Genomic DNA, 14,475 nt, shown 5'->3' with positions numbered 1-14,475 from the left:
GGTGAGGCAGTAGTGGATGCTATCCTTGTGGTCAAGTGGGGCATAGAGTTATTCATTATCCACACAATAGAGGCCCCAGCAACCTTCCGTACCACCACCAGTGCCGATCCAGCAAGTTCCCGGACCTAGTAGTTATGCCTAGGTGGGTCGCGAAGGTGCTTATCATTACCAGGGCGATGTAGCTCCTTATTCTGCAGAGCAGTATTAGTATCCACAGGATCCATTTTATCAGAGTGGTTACCCTCAGTATCCTGGAAGTTATACGTCATATCCTTCTTATTCAGCTGGTGGGTCTCAATGGTATCCTGGAAGACAGTCCCAGCACGTGGAAGTTGCTTCTAGCAGTGCAAGATCATTGAGGCAGCCTAGTAAGACAGGTTAAAGGCGTAGTGTACAAGGACGTGGTAGTCAGGCTAACAGAGGTTGTGGAGGAAGACAGCAGGCTCATAGACGTATTCACCATATTACAATGCACGATGCTCAAAATAATACTGATTTGATCATGGGTACATTGAATATTCTTGGTCATTTTGCTAGAGTCTTAATTGATTATGGTGCTACGCATTCTGTTATTTCTCATACGTTCGCTCAGACGACCCAACCTCATCCCACACCTTTCGGGTATGAGTTAGAGTTTGCGATGCCTATAGGGGAGAGATGTTATGTTAGTTGTGTATATCCAGGATGTCCCGTGTTAGTAAAGGATGTTGTTATGCTAGCTAACCTCATTCCATTAGATATTGTTGATTTTGATGTTATTTTGGGCATAGATTGGTTGCATTATAATCATGCCATTATAGATTGCTACGAGAAGTCAGTCACTTTTCATCGTCTTGGATTACCTGAGGTTACAGTTGTGGGCGAGTGTAGTGGGGTAAGGCATGGTGTTATTTCTGCCATAAGGGCTAAAAGGTTGTTAGTGAAAGGTTATCAGGGATATTTATCTCATATGGTGCTGAATGGTAATACTCCTTGTAGTGCGGAGGATGTTCGAGTAGTTTGGCATTTTCCTGATGTATTCCCTGATGATTTACTTGGATTGCCACCAGACTGAGACATGGAGTTCACTATTAATTTACTTCCAGGTACAAATCTTATATCTTTAACTTCTTATCGAATAGCTCATGCTGAATTGAAGGAACTAAAAATCCAATTGCAGGCATTAGTTGATAAGGGTTTTATTCAGCCTAGAACTTCACCCTGGGGAGCTCCAATTTTATTTGTGAGGAAGAAAGACGGGACTTTGAGGCTATGTATTGATTATAGGCAATTGAATAGGGTAACAATTAAAAACCGTTATCTGTTGCGCCGTATAGATAATTTATTTGATCAGCTTCGAGGCACTTGTGTGTTTTCTAAGATTGATTTGAGGTCTGGTTACTATCAATTAAAGATTAAAAGTGATGACGTTCCTAAGACAGCTTTTAAGACTTGATATGGTCATTATGAGTTTCTTGTGATTCTATTTGGGTTAACTAATGTACCTGCAACTTTTATGGATTTGATTAATCAAGTATTCCAGCAATATTTAGACAGGTTTGTCATTGTTTTCATTGACGATATTCTGTTGTACTCTAAGTCTAAAGCAGAGCATGTTCGACATCTTACTTTGGTGTTGAAGAAATTGAGGGAACACCAGTTGTATGCTAAGTTTAGCAAATGCGAATTTTGGCTAGATCAAGTGGCATTTTTGGGACATGTTATATCAGCTCAAGGTATTCAAGTGAACCCTCAGAAAGTGGCAGTTGTGGAGAAATTGGAGCAACCACAAACCGTTACCGAGGTATGGAGTTTCCTTGGTTTAGCAGGTTATTATAGATGGTTTGTTAAAGATTTTTTAGTTATTGCTTTACCACTAACGAGGTTGACCAAGAAAGATGTTAAATTTGAGTGGGATGATAATTGTGAGCAGAATTTTCAGCAGTTGAAGTATTGTCTCACTCATGCACCTGTTTTGACGCTGCCTGATGATAGTGGTAATTTTGAGATCTTCAGTGATGCTTCCTTGAATGGCCTAGGTTGTGTGTTGATGCAACATGGTAGGGTAATTGTTTATGTTTCATGATAGTTGAAACCTCATGAGATGAATTATCTTACTCATGATCTTGAGTTAGCAGCTATTATCTTTGCCTTAAAGATTTGGAGACATTATCTTTAAGGTGAAAAATGTAAGATTTTTATGGATCATAAAAGTCTTCAGTATCTTTTCACTAAGAGGTATCTTAATCTTCGACAACGAAGATGGATAAAATTGCTCAATGATTATAATTGCACGATTGATTATCACTATGGTCGTGCAAATGTGGTGGCAGACGCACTTAGCAGGAAATCCCAAGGCCGAATTAATGCTTTATACGCTTGTCGTATCCCTCTTCTTGCAAACCTAAGATCCATTGGAGTGAAGTTAGAGGTGGAAGATCGAGATGAAGCTTTACTTGCTAGTTTCCAGGTCAGACCAATTTTAATTGATCGAGTGCTCGAGGCTTAGATGAATGATGATGAAACCCAGGAATTAATTCAAGCAAGAAAATAGGAGAAAGAAAGATCTAAGGATTAGAGAATCGGATGGTATGCTTATGCAGGAGGGAATAATGTACTTGCCAAATGATGCAGAATTAAAGAAAGAAATTCTTGATGAAACACATGTATCGGCTTATGCAATGCATCCTGGGGGTACTAAAATGTATTATACCATTCGACCATTTTATTATTGGCCAGGTATGAAAAGGGAAATTGCTGAATACGTGAGTAGGTGTGCCATTTGTCAGCAGGTCAAAGCTGAGAGGAAAAAGCCATTTGGATTGATGTAGCCGTTTCCCGTTCCACAATGGAAGTGGGAAGATATTACTATGGATTTTGTGTACAAGCTTTTTCGTACACGAAATGGTTATGATGACATTTGGGTGATAGTTGATCAGCTTACTAAATCTGCACATTTTATTCCAGTGAGGGACAAATATTCTTTAAGCCGATTAGCTGAATTATTCATATCGAAGATTGTTAAGTATCATGGGGTTCCAGTTAGCATTATCTCGGATCGTGATCCTAGATTCACTTCAAAGTTCTGGGTAGCATTTCAAGAGGTTCTTGGTTCAAGATTACTTTATAGTACGGCATATCATCCTCAGACAGATGGGCAATCAGAAAGGACTATTCAGACGCTGGAATATATGCTAAGATCTTCGGTATTACAGTTTGGTGATGTTTGGCACAAGCGTTTAGATTTAATGGAGTTTGCCTACAACAATAGTTATCATTCGAGTATTGGTATGTCACCATTTGAGGCACTTTATGGCAAGTCTTGTCGTACACCTTTGTGTTGGTCAGAGATTGGTGAAAGAGTTTTAGTGAGCCCTGAGATTGTAAAGGAAACTACTCAGAATATTCAGGTAATTAAGTCTAACCTGAAAGTGGCCCAGGATTGACAAAAGAGTAGCAGACAGGCATGCCAATGATCGAGTGTATAAAGTGGGTGATTGTGTATTTTTGAAGCTATCACTATGGAAGGGTGTTGTAGTGCGGTTCAGGAAAAAGGATAAGCTAAGTCCTAGGTACATCGCACCGTATCAGATCACCGAGCGAGTCGGTAAAGTTGCTTACAGACTTGAGTTGCCTCCAGAGTTATCTAAAGTGCACGATGTTTTTCATGTTTCCATGCTTCGTCATTATATTTCAGATCCATCACATATGATACCTTCTCAACCATTGGAAATAAATCTAGATTTGACTTACGATAAGGAGCCATTGATGATTTTGGACTGAAAAGATAAGGTTTTGAGGAATAAAACCGTGCACTTGGTGAAAGTTTTGTGGAGGAATCACTCAGTGGATGAGGCTACCTGGGAGACAAAGGACCGTATGAGAAAGTTATATCCACGTTTATTTTATGGTTATTAGTGGTTTGTAATTATCATGTGAAATTTCGGGAACGAAATTTTCTTAAGGGGGGTAGGTTGTGACAGCCCATCCCAAAATATAATCTATTTTATTCTCTAAAAGCGCGAAATTACTATTTTTATCCTTGAGTGTTGTGTGGTGTTGTGTGGTTTAAGTTTTGGATGTGGACCAAATATGTTAAGTCCTAATTGTTTGGACCCAATTATAACTCAGTTTTTCCTTGTTTTTGGTTTGCTGCAACCTGGACCACACATTCACACACACACATCAACCCATTGACTCTCTCTCTCTCTCCTTCCCTCTCGAGTTTTCTTTCATTTCCATACAATTGTACGAACAATCTCTCAAATCTACTTTTTCATGCACGGATTGAGTTTGTAAACGCCATCATCACCTTCCTTGTAACCATACAAACTCAACTATACCCTTGGTGGGATGTGAGGGCTTCGGGAACCTCTGGAACTAAAAGCTCCGATGAGGAGCAATGTTCACTTGTCGTGATTGCGTTGGTTTCAGGTAGTTTTAAGACTTAGAAAGGTTTTATTCTTGCTTTTCTAGTACTTTGGGTTAATTTTGGAGTAATTTTGACATCGGGTTTAGTGAGTTACAAGGTGGCGGGATTATCGTGACTTTTTCCGGTGAATTTCCGGTGGATTTAGGACCTAAAAGTGGTAAGGAATTGTTCATTTTGTCCTAAGCTTCATTTTGGTTCAAAGTTCATGGATTTTGGTTGAGATATGAGTGATAAATTAAGCTTAGAACATTTTCCAGAATCCGGCAATCACAGTGGTGCTGGCACCGGACTCCAGCGAACCAAGGAAGAAAGAGGCGAATATTTCGTCAAAGTTGACGGAATATTCTAACGGCGTCAGGTATCTTTAACAGTTTATGCTGATTTTTAACAGAATATTCCCTAACGCCGTTAGGGTTTCCGTCCAGCGTGCCATGCCCTGGCCGACGCGTGAGGGCTCATGGGACGTTGAGAATTTTTTCTAAAAATATAGGGATGTTCATGGGGTTGAGCAGGTCACGATGGTATATTCAAATACCCTAATTGAGCAATGTATGAGATGTTATTACCTAGTTTTGGTTATGTGCTTTTAAATAACGTTTAAATAGTTGTTTCGCATATAGGTGAGACCTATCCAGAGCATGAGCGCAATCAAGCGAGACTCGGGGGCTACGACCCTTCCACGTATCAGTGAGTCGGCTTTTGGTTTTCAGTATATACTTATACTTGGTAATTTTCCCAGAAAATGTGTTTAAATGAAATTATGTTTTGAAATGTCATGCCTATCGATTTATATTTAGATTATGAATTAGTATAGTAATTGCATAGATCTATGTTCGATGTTGTGGTTGCTCAGGTAAGTGCCAGGTTACTTGTCGATTGTTAATGTGAGTTGATGATTATTTTGAGATGCATTGAGAGCTCATAAACCTGCACCCCGATGTTAGTGCTCCCGCCCATGATTAGGGCATAGTCCTTCACGTAATGTTCACTTCCCGCACCATACGCTCACCTTGGATCCAAGTTAGGTGCACAATCCTGTCGTACAGACCACTATAGGTGGTTTCGACTCGTAGGTGACCCGCGATTTTTCGCATAGCACGTGATCATAGCACTTGAGCGTATTTATTTACACCAGTCATGTCGTACAGACCACTATTGGTGGTTCTGACTCATGTGCAGGTATACTTGTTGAGCTATAGGGTCAGCCGTACATGCCACTTTAGGTGGATCCGGCTGATATGTTATTTCTCATGAGTTTATTTCACCTGAGTCACTTATTCTGTTATTTTAAGATATTTGGCATGGCATACTTATGAATATCGTTTTTCTGAGCATGGTTTTGAGTTATGTATATATCCTATTTGCTGGGAAATTATATAGGTTTTACGGCAAGGGATTACTACCTTTGATAATTGAAAAGGTTTTGAAAAACTTTGTTTTTGCCCACTCACACTTTCTGTTTTGCGCCCCTCCAGGTTTTAAGTAAGAGTGCATGTTGGTTAGGGGTGGTTCGGTATGGGATACCGAACCAAAACCTTAGTCCCGATTCCTAAACCTAAATTTTTGGTATTCTCAATTTCAAGACCGTTCCCAAACCAAAATTTCCGGAATCCCAATTTTCGGGAATCTCAAAATAGTTTCGGTATTTCGAGACAATCGGGAATCCCAAAATATTTTTGGGCTTTTGGTGATTCTATTTTCCCAATTCCTATAACTGTTATATTTTCACTAAAATAATCAGGTACATACTTTAAACATTACTGTGCTTCTTGTTTTCCTTCGTTTCGTGATTGTTCTTCCATTACTAGTTTCAACTTCATACTCCTGATGAGTTACCTGGCTTAAAGTTGAAGAGGTAGAAGGAATAATGCCTAAATTGATCAAATGATATCGGTAGGCAACATTAAACTCTTAAACAACCACCAGTTCAACCGCGGATAAGTTTTATATGATATCTTCTTTTTTTCGTACTGAGATGCATTTATAAGTTTATAACCTATAGAACAAAGTTGTTTTACCATTTAAGAATACACTAGAAGGCTAACCTATTACAGAAGTTATATACCTTTTTGTGATTCTGTGGAATACTCATTACACTTCCGGTGTTTATGTTCTCTACTTTCTTCAACAACTTTGACACTAGTGTTTGTGTTACTTCCAGTAAAGGTAACTCCTATCAATGAAATAGAATTACACATAACACATATCATAATCCTCACATATCATAATCCTTCATATCTTTATGTTGCAGGGATGAAAAATAAAGTAACATGATTTTTTCATTATTGTGCCAACATGATTTATATATATTATTATCTATGTGTGTGTGTATATATATATAAAAAATAATTAAAAATATATATTTCAGTTCGGTATGGGAATACTAAAATATTGGGAAGACAATCCCGATTCCCATATTGAAATTTCGGTATTTTTTCGGGATAGCATACCAAAAATTTTGGGAAAATTGGTTTGGGATCGGTATTTTTTTGGTTTGGTTCATGATTTTTGGGAATTTTTTCCTCTCCTAGTGTTGGTGGCTTACGAGGATTTGACGGAGGTGTTGACAGATTATCACCAATGTAGGATCACCTTTGGGTATTGTATAATTAGTACCTATCCTGCCAGACTGCACTTAGGCTACTTATACTCTGGTTATATGTAATCACATTTAATCTCATCACTTGCACTTTGCCTTATCTAGTACTCTTAATTAGTTTGATTGTTATTTATTCGTATTTCTCTATATCAATTTCATTTTCGCATTGCGCACATGGTTACGTCACTCTCACGTGACAACCAGCATGCCTCGATCTAGGTCGGGGTGTGTCACAAGGGTAAGTGTCTAAGATGTTTAAATTATGGGAACTTTAAAAAAAAACCACATTTTTATACTAAAAAAATCAATTCTGGTACTATTCACTTTACCTTTTATTTTGTCCTTATCGTTAAAACTTAAAATTTTTAAGTCATTTTTATTAGTTTTCCCTTAAATTATTATTCTTACTATTCACATTCAACAATAGATGTTTTTGCACAACTCTATCCGTTTGGAAAAGGCAAAAGTAAAGGTAATGACAATTACTATTTACAAAAATATTTTTTTTTTGGTAAATTACTTAATACTCCCTCAGGTTTGAGGTCTATTACAACCTCATACAACATCTTTAAAACATTTCACTTTCATAACTCACCTACTATTTTATTTCAATATAGTACCTCTGTTATATTTTCCATCCATTGATCCGTTAAGAGCTGATGCGGCTGTCATCTGTATGCCACATGGCAAAAAAAAGTAATTTTAATTTTTTTTAAAACATGAATCTTCTCAAAAAAAAAAAAATGCAAAACCCACCCTACCTCTCTTCTCCCTCCCAAGTCGAGCAACCACTTCCCCTCATTCGACCCAGAGTCCCTCCAACCGCTAGAATCCCAATCCCAGGAATCCCAACCCCTCAACTCTTCCGCCTTCTCCCTCCAGCTCCACCCCCGCGACGCCCTCTTCAATTCCCAGCACAAGGACTACAAATCCCTCACCCTTACCAAACTCGGCCGCGACTCGGCCCGAGTGAACTCGCTCTGTACCAAGCTCCAGTTGGCACTCTAGGGGATAAAAAGAAGGGATCTCGAGCCCATGCACACCGAGATCCAACCTCAGGACCTCTCCACCCCCGTCATCTCTAGCGTTAGCCAGGGCAGTGGAAAGTACTATATTGAAATAAAATAGTATATGAGGTATAAAAGTGAAATGTTTTAAAGATGTTATATGAGGTTGTAATAGACCTCAAACTTGATGGGTATTATGTAATTTACCCTTTTTAAAAATAAATATTAACTCTGTAAGTTTGTTTTTATTGAAAATAAAATGATTGCCTAATTCCAATAAATGAGAATTTAGGTTCTTATTTCTCATTTCCCTATTTCATTGATTTAATCTAATTCATTTCTAGATTTTCAATCTAGGTCCTTGGGTTTTTATCCACGTCAGTATTTGAATAATGAAACATTCATATATCAACATATTTAAATTTAATAATTAAAAAATTATTTACATATATCTATTTAGTGTTAGAAACGTTATATTGGGTATATATGTGGTGAATTCGTGGTACCATATTTTTTGCAAATTTTTTTACACAAATCTCTATGCATTAGATTTAAAGACGCTCAACTTAAATGATAGCTGACATGAATTTTTAACTTTGAAAATTAAAGAAATCAAATTTTCTCTCATCTAACTCTTTTTTTGAAGAAAGTAAATTTCAATCAAATCTCTCTCATCTATTTCTAATAATCTATGAAAAACAAAAACAAAAGGCCAAATCGTATAAATGGTTCCCATCATAAGGTATTCGGAAAATAACTCTTGTGGTAAAAAAAATTGGATTTAAACTCCTGTGGTGAAGTCTGTTAGGATTTATGCTCAAAATTGAAACTTTAGTCGTTCCTTTGTTAGTAACTTGCACTTGAGCCTCACATGTGAGGCTAAGATTGTCATTTCATCCATACCATAGTCGATTTCCATTTAGAAGCAAGACATTGCGAACTGAAATTGAATAGTTGGAGAGAAACTTTGTAAGAAACCAAAAAGTAAAAAAATGTAAACGTGTTTTAGTGGGAGAGAAACTTTACCCTCCATAAACCATTCTGTTGAATTTGGCTCTTCTCGAATTCATGAACCAACTATTTTTTCTCTGTAAATTCGACAATCCAGGAAGCGAAATTGGAATAAAAATTCAAAACTTTTACCAATTGTAGAGAGAGAGGAAAGAGAGAGACCTTGAGCATCCATAGGGAGAGAGAGGTCGTCGTCCTGTGAATTTCTTAGTTGTCGTGAGTGCTTCCTCATCGATCCCTCACATATCTTCTCAGTTTATGGTTTCTATTTTTTCTGTTTGGCTGTCGGGAAAGTGAAAAGGAAAACTTTGCCGAAATTCTAAAAGTCTTATCGTGGACGGTGGATCAAGTGGGTTTATGTTTCTCCTGTTATTTGTGGTCTTAGGATGAGAGTGATTATCAAAGGGATGAAATGACCATATTAGCCTTACACATGCATATTACTTACGGAGGAATGATAAAATTGTTAATTTTGTGCATAAATCCTAATAGATTTCACCACAAAGCTTTAAATCCATTTTTTTTTACCATAAGGGCTTACCATTTATCCGATTTGGCCCAAAACAAAAACCCTAAATACATGTCAGCTTCTCCTTTCTTTCTATGCAAACTTAATAAGTTTTTCTTTCTCATCATTACTCAATTTGTTTCTAATCTATTTTCATTCAAAATGGCGGAGAAGTTGGCAAATTTTTCATCAAACTTTCACTCCATGTCTCTAGTATGTACTCAATTTAATATTCCTCAGTTTTTATTTTGATCGATGGTTATAGTTGTTTTTTTTTAGTCAACGTTTATGTCAGCAGTTGATCTGGAGAACCAAGATTGTTGGGAACGTAAGCCTTTTGTTTATCCTATGATCATAATTCTAAAATTTATATATTTATCATGTATGTTTTAACTTAGATCATTAAGCATGATTAATATATGTTAAATAGGTACAAGACATAGTTCAAGTCGAGAATGGTTAAACAAGTAGTCCAAATAAGAATTCAAAAGGCTTGAAAGCTCCATATGTAGGAATGCTTTTTGACACAATGGAATAAGATAAAAACTATTAGCTAGATTATGCGCCACAAGAGGGATTTTGGATTCGAACTTAATATTTATGCAGGACAAGAAACGGTTTAGACGAAATAACAAGTAGACAATTTGTTTGTGCACATCAAGGAAAACACGTTCCAGGAAATAAAGTACATGAGACTTTGGAAGAGAATGAAGATAGAAAAACATGTGAAATTGAGAATAGGAAGAAAATGAATAAGAATTGTTCTATAGTGAAATGTGGGTGTAAAGCAAGTATTCGAATTGTACTTGATAGACAGTCAAATAAATGGAAAGTTTAAGTGTTCAAAGACGTTCACAACGACAAACCAGTTACACTAGAAAGAAGAGCAACTAATTTCTTTTGGGTGGACGCTCAGTTGCCCATGGCATATCACTATTTTTGTGATGTTACATTCGATACAACTTCTTGGACAAATAAGTATGATATGCCTTTTACAACATTCACTAGAGTAAATCACCCCTTGAAGTCAATACAATTTGGATGCTGTGCTTTAATAAGATGAGGCATACGTGAACCTTTTTTTTATGGATTTGTCACACCAACAAATCTTGGAGAGCTTGTCGTTAAATATGAACAAGCATTAAAGAAGATTATGAAATAAGGAAAGTGAGGAAGATTTTGAATCAAAACACAAGTATCACATTGTCAATGAAGGAGAATTTCTTCTACAACATGCATTAAATTGTATACTAGAAATGTATTCAATAAATTCAAAGATAAATGGAGTAAAATTAATCGGTACAGGGTTGAAGAAATGCCACGTGTCAACGAATATCATGCATGCGTAGTGAAATCAAAACTTGGAGAGCAAGAAGAATTTGTGGTGAAGCAAAATGTGCAATACCTGAACATTTTATTTTACCAAGATGGAAACAAGAAGCAAACAAATTTAGGATCAGTTATTCCACAAGTTTGGTCACAAATGATGGTAAAGAAAAATTAGAAGCTTTAAGACTTAGCCATATATGCCATCAAGCAACTAAGTTGGCTTGTATTACAACTTCTTCAAATGAGGTATACACAATTTTCATGAACAAACACACATGCACAAATCTCAAAGGAAAAGAAATAATCCTAATTGAGAAAATAATCAGAAAACCAGAGAGGACACAACCAGAGGCTAATTCTACATAACACATGACAAACAAATATCCAAAATTAACAGATTACAGTAACATTCCAACAAAAGTAAGAAGACCAGAAAAAAGCTATGCTAATTATTTTCTTAACAGCCAATCTATACATATAGTGAAGAATCAAGATTGGTCAAGTCTTAACGGTCCTTAGTGGTGACCTGGAAAACACGAAAAGAGTTTTTTGTCTCCAATTGACCTCTCTAAATAGCAAAAAGAATATATTAGTGTCCCTATCCGAAGCAAAATTGTAACCCCCATGCAAAAAACACATCTAACATTCAGAAATCCCATTTTATTTATGTAACAGAAAATAAATACAATATTAATAATCAATGCAAAACGAACTCTAGTACATGGCATAAAGAGAGAGACTTGCACATTCCATTATGCAATGATATACCATTGACATAATCGCACATTCTTTATCTATTGTTATGCAATGGGTTGATCAATTTATGGCTACCTATAAGGCTTTAATTATAAATGCCTTGGACACCTATTTTGTTTCTTCCTCCATTGCGCAAGATATAGCAATTTATTGGCGGCTCAAAACAAATGCAAAGTGCCATTACAAAAGCACAAACCCTTCCTAATTGTGAAGACCCCAATCCTCGTAACTCAATTGAACTAAAACACGAGCAACAGAAAAAACAACTTTAAATTCTCAATTTTACACACAATTCAAATTCCCACCTATCTTTCCGAGCATCCAAAGAGAACATACCATAATACCAAATTCAACTTCAATATAATCAAATCTAAACCAAACTATAAATTGAAGCTATGATTTCAATAACCCCAAAATTTCAAATTGCTTTCCTTTATTACTGATAAGTGCGTTCGAGCCTGAACAAAAAAACCCCCTAAATCAGGGAAAATAAAGAGCCAAAAAATCCCTAACAGACCTAAATTAAATAAAATAAAATAAAATTACTACATATATTACTTCAAAAACATTACCAGGGACTCCAATTAGAAGTACAACTGTGGTTGAACTTAAGCTCCCTTTGGGAAAATGGGCTCTTACAAATCCGAGTCTACAATCGGAAATGCTCTGGTAATGTTTGAATAAAATAAGACTAAAGATATTATTTGAATAAAATATAACAACAAAAAACTATAAGAATATTAAGTACCATAAACTTAATCACTACCAAAAACTATACGAATAATTGAATAAATTATAACTAAACAAAAATATTAGGTACATGTAATTTATGATTTGATTGCTGAGAAATGAAAATACCTACACATGAGAAGAGAAAAGGAAATAATGGAACAATCCCAACCATGAAACAAACTATGATATAGTTGTAATGCACTTTCAATAATGAAAAAGAAAGTTACTTTCGCAGTCATTTTTTTATTGTTTTTTTGTCTTTTGTGTGTATTGAACTAAAATACCTTAATAAATCCAACTGACCCAAGCTTCTTTCTCACTCAATACTATGTCATTCTTAGCTTTGTCTATTTGAGTAATCTGCACATGCATCCGGCAACCCACCTACACCATTAGGAAACAACATGTGTAAGAAGCAAATTAACAAATCAACATATGCAACTATCTAAGGGAGGAAAAAGTTAAACAATGAAAAGTTGTCAGTTGAGGTAAATCATACTCCACAATGAAATTAGTAAAGATTAAAGTACAAAATAATTGAGGTAAATCATACTCCAGAACAAAAAAAGTTTAGAAATACAAACTTAAAATATTACTCATCATGCTAGCCGCTTCTTCTAACACAATTACTTTCACCTTTCCAATATCATAGTATTTTTTTTCATTTCTGCAATCCATACAGTCCAATCTTTGAATTTTTCATTAAGTTGGATGGTAGAGTGTAGAGCCTAAAAAATGTTAGGCTGGCTGCTACAAAGATAGTAAAGCCCAACAGCTCCATCTAACCCGTCAATTGCTAAATGTTAAATTTCTTGAACTACACAACCTATGACAAAGACCCGAACAGTTAGAAAATAATGGACATTCGTTGTACTCAATCTGCATGTATCCCAGGACCAAGAAAGTTATGAAGAAACAGAAATGAAACTGTACAGCAGGGAACAAACACTATGAAACTGGCACTCAAGTACTGTAAGGAAAATCATATAGCATTCATCTAACCAGAGCTTCTAGCTGCTAACAATTAGTTGTTAAAACCCTAACACTGATCAAGCGATCCTGCACATACATCTAGCTTTCTTCATATCCCGCCAGTAATAAAATGCATTCAAGCGCGTAGTAGCAGCTTGCACAAATAAAGCAGTTTAAGTATGATAAACAGAAAAAGGAAATGGAAACATGAAAACAGATGGAATAAGAAGTGTCATAAAGATGTGATATCTGACCATGTAAATAAGTGTTCTTGAGTGACATTACCAGTAGATCAGTGAGTTCACGATAGCGCTTCTCTAGCTCCATATGTTCCTGCAAAATGGAAAATATAACCTATAAATAAAATAGTGCTCAATATAACCTAGTAAAACTCTTCATATGAAGATATACAAAAAGAAAGGAAGCTGATATCACCTGGCGCGAGTAATGCTCTACATACCGTTGGGCAATAAACAAAAGACACTTACTTCTAAAAAAGAAAGCTTGCCCTCTGCATCCCTCTGACCTTGGCGTGCACGGTCCACTTCTTCCTGCCATGCTTGCACTTTAGTATTCACAACTGTAAGTGAATACTATAATACCATGGTGATGATTTAAATATCCTCAACTAATTTGGGTTGGGCTGGGCGCCCATGTGACAATGACTATAATCGAAATTTCAACAAACCAAAATAATATGCAAGTAAATAAAATAGAAAATAAAGCCAGCTAATTTAATGAAAATATAAACAATTTGGACACATTAAGACACCGAGCAGCAGGAAAATGACCTGTTCTGAATGAGGCATCCGTCTCAGCCTCTCCAGCAGCCTTTCCCTGGCGAGCAAGACAGACCCTGGAAGCCTCTCGTTCCCGCTCAAAGTGGCACTGCTTCTGGTGACCCCATTTCAAGAACCCTGGTGGATCCCACCCTGCTCAAGCCCAACCACCGCCCACTCCTGCAACCAAACCCAAACGCAAGATTCGATCACATTCCGAGAACATAAGGTTATATGAACGAATGCAAACCAATTACAGAACTCACACTAATTGAACACAAATTTCAGCAAATACCCAGAATAAATAGCAATAACTTGACCATAACCCATACCCAAATCACAAAAAACGGCAAAGATAACCTCAATCCCAC

The 14,475-nt window shown here is 36.4% G+C and overlaps 1 long non-coding RNA gene across 1 annotated transcript; it reads right to left on the bottom strand.

The window, feature by feature from the left end:
* Nucleotides 1-8,782: 8,782 nt before the first annotated feature.
* LOC126634067 (uncharacterized) lies at nt 8,783-9,302 on the bottom strand. Its single transcript, XR_007627179.1, has 3 exons — nt 9,191-9,302; nt 9,044-9,105; nt 8,783-8,957 (listed from the first exon to the last, which is right to left on the bottom strand). It is a non-coding gene; the product is annotated as an uncharacterized LOC126634067 (long non-coding RNA).
* Between the last annotated feature and the right edge of the window lie 5,173 nt (nt 9,303-14,475).

The sequence above is a fragment of the Malus sylvestris genome, chromosome 9 (genome assembly GCF_916048215.2).
Source record: "Malus sylvestris chromosome 9, drMalSylv7.2, whole genome shotgun sequence".
Lineage (NCBI taxonomy): Eukaryota > Viridiplantae > Streptophyta > Magnoliopsida > Rosales > Rosaceae > Malus > Malus sylvestris.
This window is presented reverse-complemented; position numbering and strand designations above follow the sequence as displayed.